This window comes from Suricata suricatta, chromosome 12, assembly GCF_006229205.1.
Source record: "Suricata suricatta isolate VVHF042 chromosome 12, meerkat_22Aug2017_6uvM2_HiC, whole genome shotgun sequence".
Taxonomy (NCBI): Eukaryota; Metazoa; Chordata; class Mammalia; order Carnivora; family Herpestidae; genus Suricata; species Suricata suricatta.
In genome coordinates this window covers 41,719,079-41,730,179 of record NC_043711.1, presented here as the reverse complement: position 1 = coordinate 41,730,179, position 11,101 = coordinate 41,719,079, and positions in this window count along the sequence as shown.

Sequence of the window (11,101 nt, the reverse complement as noted above, 5' to 3'; positions counted from 1 at the left end):
CTTTCCCATCTCCTGAAGAACTTGGAGAATCTCCAGTACAGGCTGAGTCTCTAGTGCTTTTAATAGATTTTATTTCTGCTGAGAAAGCAGTTCTTGGTTTGTTGGTCTAAGAGGAGATTTCTAGTAGTAGTCTGAGGATGCAGCTTTCATGAGATATGTAATCAATCTTTCATCGAATGCATGAACTCTTGCTAAGGATGTATATTGCATAACCCTCTACGTGAATCAAATGCTTTGTGAACACTGTTCAACTTTCAAGACACAGTGAGGCAGGACCACATCTTTGCAGTGTTTCTCTGTCTTCAGGGATAACCAGGTTTTTATTCAGGGGTGGGTCTAAGGGTCCCTGAAGATATATTTCCCTAATGCTTGACGTGTTTAAGATGATTAGCAGCAGACACATAAGACTCCAAGGAATTTAGTCAAGACAGAAGTCAGATTCCTCTGGTGTTCCTATGCCACAACAGTCTGGGAGAAGAGCTCTGACGTTGAGGCACAACACACACATATCTAATATTTTGATAGAATTGAATAACAAATACCAAAGAATATCACATTTTTTACTGAATTAAATTCTTTATTTCTTTATTCTATACCAAGTAGATACTAACAACTCTAGTCCTTCATACCTTAAAACCAAGTCATCCAGACACTTGACTGTCTGTCTGTCTGTCTGTCTGTCTATCTATCTATCTATCTATCTATCTATCTATATGTATATATATTTTTAGTAATAGAATAATCACAACATTTTTGAAAAACAGAATAATCACAAAAAATAAGGCAATTCTATCATATTTACTTCCTATAAAGTCCTTAAATTTTAAGGGAAGTACAATTAAACATAGTCTCTGTCACCAGGAGCAACAAATATTGGAAAATTCTGTACATACTGAGTAGTCTTTCCGCAATCCTTCTAAGACTGATTTCAGTGTGATGGGAGATTTCTCTTATACAGCAGGAAATGAAATTAGTCACATAGGCCCCAGTAAAATATGCTTGCTTAGCACAAAACAGTAAGAAAAGGGTGGCAATGATTCGCCATGACTACAGAGAATGATTTTGGAAAGAATAGAAATGATAAGTAAAGAGGTTTCATTTGAAAGTATTTAAGAAGTAATTACAGACAATGAAGGATAAAAAAAATCAAAATAAATGATAGAGTAGTAAGTAGTTGAAAGCTGATGAATAACAAATAAAACGTATTCATATAATAATAGGTTGCAGGAAAGTTGCTGGAGTATTTTGTCAATATTAAGGAAGAAGGACAAATACATTTATGCTTAGCTATTTGAAGAATAAATCCATGTGTGTATTTTTATCACTCCTCCAAAAGAATAAAAGGGTACACATAGTAAGCAAGTTAGGGTTTTATGGTCCTAATCAGGGTCAAAATTTTAACAATAAGTCAAATGCCAACATACACAAAAGGGTCCTGCACAGCAATAACATTAGTTAAAAATGTGAAATTTTCCTGAGTTGGTACAATTTTCCAACAAACACATTATACTTAAACTGTATTCAGAACTTAAATTACCAAGACTAAACAGAAAAAGCTTCTAGCTAAGGCTATTTGATGATATCTTGAGTTGTAAATTTCTCAGAAAGAGATTTACTAATATGCTAGTTTACATTTTCTTTATTTCTTTCTCTTTCTTTCCTTCTTTCCTTCCTTTTCTCCTTCCTTCTATCCTTTCTTTTCTCCTTTCATCTTTCTCCCTTCCTTCCTTCTTCCCTTCCTTCCTTCCTTCCTTCTTTCCTTCCTTCCTTTTTTTCTGTAATAGAGAATGTGCAATTTTCCAATGACCTAAATAACGAACAACACTATTCTTCAGTAATTTCTTTAAAACTAGGAAATGTGCTGATCTTGACTTGTAGATCTAGGATAACTTCAATACAAGAGGTTTTTAAGATATTCAATTAAGGACTCAAGATACTATATTTTTCAGAACTCAGTGTCATAACATACAACCAGATGCTATGTGTTATTACTTCCCTAGTGTTTTTGACTCTAAGAACATCTTTTATATAAAGAGTTCATGTTGTATTTGTATGCAGTTTGGTTCACTTCCCGTATGTTTTTGTAAGATAACATGATAAGTAAGAGCATAAGTAATGCATGAGATGTTGAGTCCAGAGTTTCAAGTATCTTATTTAGCCACAGCCTACTTTTGGATTTTTGTTTGTGTTATTTTGTTTGTGGTGTTGTTGTGTTGTGTGTCTAAGGCAGTGTTGCTAAAGAGCAAGTTGAAAATCTCTCAGGAATTATTTCTACTTCCATACTAACCTGTTTTCTACCTTAAATAACTGCTATTATATATTGACATTTATAATCCTAACCATGAAGTTAACTACATGGAACTTTGCTCTGTCTTCCTCAATGTATAACAACCACACTGTAATTCTGGAAATAAACTGAGCTAATAATAAGTGTTATAGGCATAAAGAGATGTGAGAGAGTACTAATTACTGTGGTTTTCAAATTATTCTTTCTTGAACCTCTGCAGAGGGGAACAGGTTGAAAGAGGAGGCAGGCAGTTGTGATTTTAGGACACCCCTAATTCAAAGATATTATCGAACATCAAAATGCACCCACATGAATAAAATATTTGAAATACTTTTATAGTTATGTTGTTGACATTGTGTGGCTGTAAAAAATTCACTTAATTTATTGTGTATAATTTCTCAGCAATCATAATGCATATTTAGGAATTCTTGCAAAATGAAAGAAAGTCTGATCCACACAATGTTCTCATATGTTATGAAATTTTTATGGATAGTGAAGTTAACAAAGTATGTTCACAAATATCCAATCAAATATTTATTAGTTTATCTTTTGAAGGTTTTTGCTTTTTTTGTTTTGGAGACTGTACATGTTTTCTGGTTATCAAATCTTCTGAAGGTGCTGAAAGTTTATAGGCCCTAGGCCTGTGATTCCTGACAGGTGAAATGGATTTACTCTCATCTCTGCTTTAACAAGAGCAGATCACATTTGAACTGTCTTGCACATTGAGCATTTAGTTAAAAACAATGTTTGGAGTTAGCAAACAACTAATACAGAACTTTTTAACCTAACAAATGTGAAAATAGAAAAATATAAGGGCCTATTTTGATATGAGAATTTAGAAGATCAGAAAAATAAGACATTTATGAAAGAAAGAACTTATTTTTAGGGAAAATTATAAAGTCATCACATGGATATTTAATTTATTCATATTCAATGCAGTAAACTGCCTTTGCTCCAGAATATGTAAATTATCTTTGGAATTTGAATGCTGGCTAGCTAAATTAATTGGGGTGTTTTTTTATAATCCAATTCAGACTTATTCTCCTACGCTTTCTTCTTTATCATAGGTTTCAGGTCCCCAAGTCTCCTGATACCTAGGTCTGAGAAGATATAAGTGCTCTAAGATGAGCACAAGGCCATTTTTATCTCTATTAGAGAAGATTCACATGCTGTATTTTGCAGATAATAAATGCTGTGAAATATATTTTCAATATTTGCAAGAAGCCATAAAACACAGTGCAGTGTGTAATAACAGTTCAAATATGACCCTGTAGGATGGAAATGATTTCCCAATGAACTCTTCCTTCTTCCTCATCTTGAGTTAAGAACTTTGTTTAACACCCTCCTAAACTCTTTGTGAAAACCTGAAATATGACTTCAGGTTATCACACTCCTGGTTGTATTAAAGTAATACACTTGTGCTTTCTTTTTATTTATTTCTTTAATTCAAATTTTAGTTACTTAAAATGCAGTGCAATATTGGTTTCAAGGATAGAACTCAATGATTCATCACTTACTTTCAATACCCGGTGCTCATCACAAGTGCCCTTTAATACCCATCACTCATCTAGTCCATTTCCTACCCACCTCCCATCCAGAAAATGTCCTGTGTTCTGTATAGTTAAGAGTCTCTTGTGGTTTGTTTTCCTCTCTTCTTTTGCCCCCACTGTCTGTATGTTCTTCTGTTTTGTTTCCTAAATTCCACATATGAGTGAAATCATATGGTATTTGTCTTATCTCTGAGTGATTCATTTCGCATAGCTTAATACATTCTAGCTCCTTCCATGTTGTTGCAAATGACAGGATTTCATTCTTTTTGATGCCTTCATCAAAAAGGCATTTATCCATGTATCCATTATCCATCTATCATTCAATGGATGTCTGGGCTCTATTCATAGTTTGACTATTGTTGATAACACTGCTATAAACATTGGGGTGCATGTACCCTTTTGAATCTGTATTTTTGCATTCTTTTGGTAACTAATAGTGAAATTGCTGGGTTGTAGGGTAGTTCTATTTTCAGTTTTTGAGGAACCTCCATACTGTTCTTCAGAGTGGCTGTACCAGTTTGCATTCCCACCAACAGTACAAGAGGGTTCTCCTTTCTCCACATCTTCACCAACACCTGTGGTTTCTTCTGTTGTTAATTTTAGACACTCTGACTTGTGTGAGGTGGTATCTCTTCATGGTTTTCATTTGTAATTCCCTGATAATGAGTGGTATTGACCATATATTCATGAGTCTGTTACTCATCTGTATGTCTTTTTTGGAAAAGTGTCTAATCATGTCTTTTGCCCATATCTTAACTGGGTTGTTTGCTTTTTTGGGTGTTCAGTTTGATAAGTTCCTTTTAGATTTTGGATACTAACCCTTTATAAGATATTTCATTTTCAAATATCTTCTCTCGTTTTCAACTTCACTGTGCATAAGCATTTTGCCTTGATGAAGTTCTAATTGTTTATGTTTGCTTTCATTTCCCTTGCCTTTGGCAATGTGTCTAGTAAGAACACAGGTTGCTGCCTGTGTCCTCTAAGATTTTGATGGTCACCTGTCTCACATTTAGGTATTTCAATCCATTTTGAATTTATTTTTGTGTATGGAATAAGAAAGTGGTCTGGTTTCATTCTTCCACATGTCACTATCCAGTTTTCTCAACACCATTTGTCTTTCCCAAACATCATTTGTCTTTCTACTCTGAATGTCTTTCTACTCTTGCTGGTTAAAGAATTCTTGACTACTTATTTTTCCCATTCATACATTGAATATTTTCTGCCACTCCCTTCTGGACTGCCAAGTTTCAGTGGACAGGTCTGCTGCTAACATTATGTGTCTACCCCTGTAGGTTAAGGATCTTTTGTCCTTAGCTGCTTTTAGAATTCTCTCTTTTTGTATTTTGCAAGTTTCACTATGATATGTTGTGGTGTTGACCTGTTTTTCTTGATTTTGAGGAGTGTTCTCTGTGCCTCTTTGACCCAAATGCCTGTTTCCTTCTCCAGAATAAGGAAGTGGTCAGCTATAATTTATTCATATAAGCCTTCTGCCCGTTTTCCCTACTCTTCTTCTTCTTCTGGGACTCCTTTGATACATATATTGCATCGCTTTATGAAATCGTTGAATTCCCTAAGTCTACCTTTGTGATCCGATAGTTTTCTTTCCCTATTCTTTTCAGCTTCATTATTTGCCATAATTTTATCTTCTTTATTACATATTTTCTCTTCTGCTTCTTTAGTCTTCATTGTGACTGTATCCAGTCAGTTTTGGATCTCAGTTATAGTATTTTTTATTTTAGCCTGACTTATCTTTTAGGTCTTAGATCTCTGCAGCAAGGGTTACTCTGGTGTCTTCTGTGCTTTTGTCAAGCCCAACTAGTGATCTTATGATTGTTGCTCTAAATTTTTGTTGAGATACATTGATTATATCTGTTTTGAGCAAGTCCTTGGCTGTGATTTCTTCTTGACTTCTGGAGAGAATTCCTCCATCATATCATTTTGGCTAAGTTTCTGTCTTTTGCATGATTTGAATGCTTTTTATGTTTCTCGGATCTGAGTATTAAAAAGTATTGAAAAGAGATCATACACTGTCCAGGGCTTGGCACTTCAGGAAGTGTTTTTGGTGTATGCGGTGTGCCTTGTACTATTGTGTTTTGGTCACTCTTTCCCATGTTCAGTCCTCTGCAAAGCTCCTCCTTGCTTGCAGCAGGGAGTGTTTGGAATTTTAATCATGTGTCCTTTGATTCATTTGTCAAAATAAGCCTGGAAAAAACTGAAGAAAAAATGTGCCCTAATTTAAAAGAGAGAAAAGGACCAAAAAAAAAAAAAAAGATAATAAAAAAGAAGCAAAAAACAGGCAGAGGAGAGGAAATGAAAACCAAACAAACAAGAAACTATAAGCCTTAGTCCAAAGGAAAAAAATAAGAAGGAGAAAGAGAAAAAAAGTAAGCCTGTTCCTATTTCTACCAGAACTACAGGTGACACGTTGATGCATTCTGTGTTTAGTACACTTGGTGCATCATGCAGGGTATTGCCTGTGCTGGTCTTCTGTAGGGGATGCCCTCTGTGCTGGCTTGGAGTCACTCCTGCCCCAGATATCTTATCTCCATATAAGAGAATCAATTAAGCAGAAGGAGATACTAATTTCAAATGTGTATATATCTCATAGTAGAGCTTCAAAACACAAAACCATAAATGACAAAAAAGGATGGATTTTTAAAATCCACAATCATAATGATAAGGATAGAAAAAGTTTGTAGAACACTGTAACCATCTTGACCTTATTTATATTTATATCTACCAACTTTAAAATGATAAAATTGTTTTCTACTGCACAGGGACCATTCACCAAGATAGACCATATATGGGAATTTATTTTGGGGGTGTTTCTCAATAAATTCAAGTAGATTAAAATCTTAGTATGTTCTTAGACCCAAATGAAATTAAAATAGAAATCAGTAATAAAAAAATAATAGGAAAAAAAACTAAATAGGTGTTTATTAAGCCACACACTTCTAAATAGACCATGGGTCAAAGAAGAAACTAAAATAGAAATAATTATTTTGAACTAAATGGCAATGAAAATACAACATATCAAAATATGTAGATATAACTCAAGATACACTTTTCAGGGAAATTTACAAATGTAACCACAAAATTACAAAGGTACATGTTAAAAAGAAAATTTAAGAGGTGCCTTGTGGCTCAGTCAGTTAAGTGTCTGACTTTTGGTTTTGGCTCAGGTCATGATTTCAGTTCTGTAAGATTCAGCCCCACGCCTCTTGTTCATGGAGCCTGCATAAGATTTTCTCTCTTCCTTCCCTCTGTGACTCCCTATACACTCTCTTTGTCTCTTTCAAAATAAAGAAATAAACATTTAAAAGGAAAATTTAAAATCCAACTCAAGATACTAGAAGAAAATAAAATAAAATCAGAGAAAGTAGAAAGAATAACATTTTAAAGCACATACAAAAATCAGTGAAATAGAGGTACCTGGGTGGCTCAGTCAAGTAAGTGTCTTTGATTTCAGCTCACGTCATGATAGCATGTTTCACAAGATTGAGCCCCACATTGGACTCTGTACTGACAGCCAGAGCCTGCTTAAAATTCCTTCTCTCCTTCTCTCTCTGCCCCTCCCCTGCCTGCTTGTGCTCTCTCTCTCCCTCTCTCAAAAAATAGTAAACTTTATTTTTTTTAAATATTTTTAAAGTTTATTTATTTATCTTGAGAGAGAGGGAGAGAGAATTCCAAGCAGTCTCCATGGTGACACAGTGCAGAGCCTAACACGGGGCTCGGACTCACAAACCATGAAATAGTGACCTGAGCCAAAACCAAGAGTTATATGCTTAACTGACTGAGCCTCCCAGGTACCGTTAAATAAATAAGCTTTAAAAAAAATCAATGAAATAGAAAGTAGGCTAGTGAAGGAAAAAAATTATCAAAAAAAGTTGGATCTTTGAAGAGATGAATAAAATTGATACACATCTATGAAAATTGAACAAAAACAAATAGACCGATATCGGGATTAAAAGAGGGAATATGCCAATAGCTCCAGCAGTCATTGAAAGGATAAGAAGAAAGTAAACATTAAGAATATGCTACTCCCATCCAAATAATGAGCAAAAGCTGGATGAACTACAAAGTCATGATTTTTTTTCTGAGCCCATTAGAGTTCTATGTTTTATGTAACTGAATGAACCGAACCCCTGAAGTGCCACGTCTCTCCAAGCAGAGATGGAACATAATGAACTATTTCACCTTTAGCAGAGCAAGGAAGAGGTGACTGCCATTAAGGTGGGTTTGAAGAAAATAGCTAAAATTTTAGTGAATTGTTAAAGGAAAAGTGTGGGTTAGCCTATGAGTTCAGATTAATTTTGGCTCAATCTTAATGGAAGTCTGTTCTCTGAAAGCTCTTTCCCTGAGGGTTCACTTGAGTGCTCATAAGAAAGATTGTGGGCAAAACAAAGACTAGACAGGGAACTTTTAATGGCACACAGGAAGAAAACCTGATTTACACCTCCAGACCCTTTCCTCCACCACGTAAATAAGCCATCATCTAGGGTGGCAGGGATATAAAATCTCCTAGCTTCCTGGAACCTGGCAAAGATGCACTGTTTTAGGGGAAAGGGTTAGAAGCTAATAGGAGGTGGTGGGAAACCTTTCACACAGAATCTTGTACAGATAGAAAGCAAAGGTATGAAGCTGCTGCAGATGGTTGGAAACAGCTCTCTGCAAGAGACAGCCACAGATATAAGGCTGAGTTTGGCTACCATAGGGACATTGGGAAGGAACACAGAGAAAGCCCCAACGCTAGCCCTGGGCTCCCACCATCTGTCTAATGAATGGCTATTCAGTGCTGTTGAGATTTCATGTCCTTTAATACACGGGCAAAAGTTTTTCTTGAAAAAGATTTTTAAAGAAAATGTCAAGTGCTAATATAGTATGAGTTTCACAAATTTTCCTGAAACTGCTGTTTTTCCCAAGTTTGAAACTTTTTTTGTTTATGCAAGACATTTTGAACAAGTTTTAATAAGGCATTTAAACATCTCTTCTCTTTTCTGAAATACACATCTCTGTAATAATTGGAAAGAAAGCATCCCTTTTTTTAAAACCACAATTTCAAGTTCAGAGCTACATAATGAAATAAAACAAGTATCTCCCTTGAAGATTTCTAGGTAGATGACTTCTTAAAATCTAAATCTCAATTAAAAAAGCTTTGCATTCTTTGATTGGAAAAGCTTCAGGAGCTTCCAATTCAAAGTCTTGCCATACAATTAAAATGACTGCAAGTAATACATTTGTGGGTTGCATTGAAAAACCTACAAAGGATGTTTTTCCTTAATAAGAAATATAGACTGATCTTCTTTAGAAGCATTTAGAAATCTTAACCATGAAATTCTGAAGTAAATGGCTGCTTTTCTTTACAAAAAAAACCATGAATAAGATATATATTTTACATGAGAGATAGCATTGGATGATTTATAGTTTCTCCAAATTCTAAATAATTTTCCTAAAATAATCTCTAGTTTTGAACATACTGAAGAGGCAGCAGCAGCGTGGTAAAATGGAGAGTTCTTGATTGGAGGCCACCTGTTCTGGCTTCCTCTCCTGAGTCTGTCACTAACCAGCTGGGTGACCTTGTTTTTCTCAGCTTTTCCTCTGTGCAGTAAAGCATTGGGGTTATATATTATCTCCCTGGCTTCCCTCACATCTGAATTTTGTGTGTGTTCCACAATTCTTCTGTTTCTGAGTATTTCATTGCCTTACATTTGACCCCGCTAATGCTGTCTTTAAGGGAAGTGTCCACTCTACAAGCAGAGGCTCTCAGACTTAGGTTTACATGATAGTTGCCTGGAGATATTTATTTTAAAAAGACTCCTGGCTCCACCGCCATACTAAAATGTAATAGATGTGAGGTAGGGTCCAGGCATAATAAGTTTTAACTATCATCCCACGTGATTATGACCCACTGGTCACAGATTCAAGAACTGTTTGCAAGCAGAATGTAGGAGAAACATAGAGGGCCCAGGGCTTTACAGTTTAGAAAATAAAACTAACCAGGGCACCTGGGTGGCTCAGTCGGTTAAGCGTCCGGCTTTGGCTTAGGTCATGATCTCACGGTTCATGGGTTCGAGCCCCATGTCAAGCTCTGTGCTGACAGCTAGGTCAGAGCCTGGAGCCTGCTTCAGATTCTGTATCTCCCTCTCTTTCTGACCCTCCCCTGCTTGCACTGTCTCTATCTCTCAAAAATAAATAAAAACCATTAAAAAATAAAAAAAAAAAAGGAAAAGAAAACGACTGTTTCTCTTCCTCTAACTTTCAGCTAACAAAACATTCTCAAAGAATTTGCCTCAGACAAAAGATCAAATCACTAGTGTGGCTCTAAGATCCTTTACTAAGATCTCAGAAAGATTTAAGAAGGTGATTAGTAGACCCTTTTAAATACGCAGAAAGAATTCCAAGTAGGACTTTAAGAAGCCATGTAGCATCACTGCACAAGAATGAGTGAAGAAGCCAAGGCTAGCCTCCTTGAGAATGAGAATCCACATGAAGGCTGTCCGACCAATGTCTCACTTAAAACACCAGACATGAGGAAGAGGTCATCCAAAAACAGCCATCCCTAGTCAACCTTCTAGCTGACTTTGATCACATAGTCAGCTAGCCAGGATCAGTGGAAGAAAAATCCAAATTGCTGATACTCAGAATCTGAGCCAAATGAAAGTGTTGTTTTAAGCCCATAAGTTTTGGGATGATTATTCTATAGAGTAAAAGGTAACTGATAGAACCCTAAGTGTAGCCAATATACTATTTACATGTAAAGAAATATGTATCAGAGTAATCATTAACAGCATATCTCCATGTAGGAAATTCCAAATGAATCCAGATAAAAAATAAGAGATGCAGAAAATATGAAAAGAGACTGGAATGGTAAATATGTGGATAAATATCAATGAGTAATGATTGCATATGATTGTAGTTATAGTGCCTTAGTTGTTAGATAGATATGTAGAAAATAAGTAGTATTAGATAGAGGAGAGAATGAAAAATCACAATACTAATTATTTGGAGTGGTATAAATGAAATTTATCTAAGGTTGATAAATTATTGAAAAAATTGGTAGGGGCGCCTGGGTGGCTCAGTCGGTTAAGCCTCCGACTTCGGCTCAGGTCAGATCTCACATTTGTGGGTTCGAGTCCCGCATCGGGCTCTGTGCTGACAGCTAGCTCAGAGCCTGGAGCCTGCTTCCGGTTCTGTGTCTCCTTCTCTCTCTGCCCCTCCCCCTCTCATGCTCTGTCTCTCTCTGTATCAAAAGTAAATAAAAACA